Genomic DNA, 2,649 nt, shown 5'->3' on the forward strand with positions numbered 1-2,649 from the left:
CCGCCATTGCACTCCAGCCTGAGTGACAGAGGGAGACTCTGTCTCAAAAAAAAAAAAAAAAAAGAAAGAAAAGAAAAGAAAAGAAAACAAAAAAAAGGCGGGGTTTGGCTAATGAGTAGCCAGAAACAGTATCATCTTATCAGTTTAAATGCATCTGGGTTAAATATTTTACAAGATGGTTGTTTTTTGAAATATTTATAGCATAAATGCGTTTAACTGTAAAATGCTGTATTTTGGCTTTTAAAGTAATCATGAGAGTGATTTTACAGAAACGCTATTTGAAATTCAAATTTTTAAAATAAAAATGTGTCTGTAAATACAAAAGTTATGGCAATTGAAGGTTACATAATAAAGAAATTTTGTTAAAGATAAAATCTATTTTTGTCCAGCAACATAGATGACTTTCTGGTTCATTTATATCAATTTTGAAATTCATTTTGTGGGAGGTCTTATTCTAAGTGTATTGTCAATCAAATGAGCATGTCAATATTGATAACTCAGTTTCCTATTTCACTTAATTGGTGATGAACTATAGTTATACTAAAAAGTTCAAATGAAATAATTCATCATGCAATTTATTATAAGAACATAGAAAATTGCTGTAGCCAATTCTCCTGAAAGTTTTTTTTTTTTTTTAATTAAGTGATAAAATACCTGGAAGTCAAAATATTTCTAACAGCGAGGACTGCCTTTATGTTTTAACATGTGTTATTCCTTTAGAGGTGGAAAGTTTGCTTAAGTATTCAGGAGTGAATACAACTTACCTTGTTGCCCTCCTTGAGATAAACTAGACAATATTATTAATTTTGAAATTGCTCAGGCCTGTTTTTATTTGTTTGTTTGTGTTAATTGGCAGGATCTTGCCCTGTTGCCCAGGCTGGAGTGTAGTGGCACAATCATAGCTTGCTGCAACCTCGAACTCCTGGGCTCAAGTAATCCTCCTGCCTTGCCCTCCCAAACAGCTGAGATGATAGGCATGAGTCAGCACACCCAGCCTATCATTGTTTGATTGGCTTTATTTGTAAAGCCATTTATTGGCTTTACTCAATCACAAACAAAAACTGAAAGAAGGATAGAATGAAAGAAAACATTTTATAAATGCTTATTTTATTATTCATTCATATATATTTTTTTAAATTGCAAGTTAAGTCTGATGAGAAAGAAAGAGTTCTTTGATGGGCATTGGGCAGTCTTTCTTTCCAATACTCTAGTTCTAGAGTTTTCTCATGCCTTTCATCTGAGTGATTGAGCATGATAGCTAAAGTATGAGTTACTATTGTCAGAGACAGCTTCCCATTTACAAAAAGGCAAAATTCCTGCTGAAAGGATGAACTTCGGCATACAGAAATCTACCCATTTCAGTTTTCTGAGATCTAATACATCTGATTCATCCTAGTGTCTTTAGGTTTGTTGAGAAAACACAAAACATTCAACAGCACATGACTTAACATTATAAAACATTGTCATTGGAATTTTTAATAGAAAGGGTAAACACTAGAAATATAATTTTTAAATTAGATGCATGCTTTTCACCCCATTAATTAGTGCCTATGAGTTAAAAGCTTGCAAACGAGAAAAAAATATTCTCTGGTAGAAAGGGAGACTTCTCATGTCTTTCTGAATATCTAAAAAGTTATTCTGGGTTTTATGTGATTGAGTCTGAGATATAAAAACAATCTAGGTTTAGAACTTGTAGTGTGGAGTAACTGGAAGGAAGACAATCAAACATGTTTATTAATAACAAGCATTAGATTCCCAGTTAGGTAGGGGTATTACACTTACAAGGATTTTTTTTAAAGTATTTCTGCAAAGCATGGTCAACCCCACCATGTTCTTCAACCTTGCCGTCGACGGTGGGCACTTGGACGACATCTCCGTCAAACTGTTTGTAGACAAGTTTCCAAAGACAACAGAAAACTTTGGTGCTCTGAGTACTGGAGAGAAAGAATTTGGTTATAAGCATTCCTGTTTTCACAGAATTATTCCAGGGTTTATGTATCAGAGTGCTGACTTCACACGCCATGAAGGCACTGATGGCAAGTCCATCTATGAGGAGAAATCTGATGATGAGAACTTCATCCGAAAGCATACAGGTCCTGGCATTTTGTCCAGGGCAAATGCTGGACCTAGCACAAACGGTTCCCAGTTTTTCATCTGCACTGCCAACACTGAGTGGTTGAATGGCAAGCATGTGGTCTTTGGCAAAGTGAAAGAAGGCATGAATATTGTGAAGGCCATAGGCTATGGAACACTTTGGGTACAGAAATGGCAAGACCAGAAAGATCACCATTGTTGACTGTGGACAACTCTAGTAAGTTTCACTTGTATTTTATCTTAACCACCAGACCATTCCTTCTGTAGCTCAGGAGAGCAGCCGTCCACCCCATTTGCTCGCAGTATCCTAGAATCTTTGCGCTCTTGCTGCAGTTCCCTTTGGGTTCCATGTTTTCTTTGTTCCCTTTCATACCTAGCTGGATCGCAGAGAGTTTATGATGATGAAATTAAAACTAAATAACAAAAAAGTATTTCTGGTAGTTGTTGGTGAAGTGATTTGGAAACACTACTCCAAGAGAAGAATTGGTAATTCTATAAAAAATTATTTTTTTTAAATATTTACTTGATGAAACTAAAACACTAACAAGATAACAA

The 2,649-nt window shown here is 35.2% G+C and overlaps 1 pseudogene; it reads left to right on the top strand.

Annotated features, from left to right (window-relative positions):
* Positions 1 to 1,813: 1,813 nt before the first annotated feature.
* Positions 1,814 to 2,296, top strand: LOC104668300 (annotated as a pseudogene).
* Positions 2,297 to 2,649: the final 353 nt, after the last annotated feature.

This window comes from Rhinopithecus roxellana, chromosome 3 (genome assembly GCF_007565055.1).
Source record: "Rhinopithecus roxellana isolate Shanxi Qingling chromosome 3, ASM756505v1, whole genome shotgun sequence".
NCBI lineage: Eukaryota > Metazoa > Chordata > Mammalia > Primates > Cercopithecidae > Rhinopithecus > Rhinopithecus roxellana.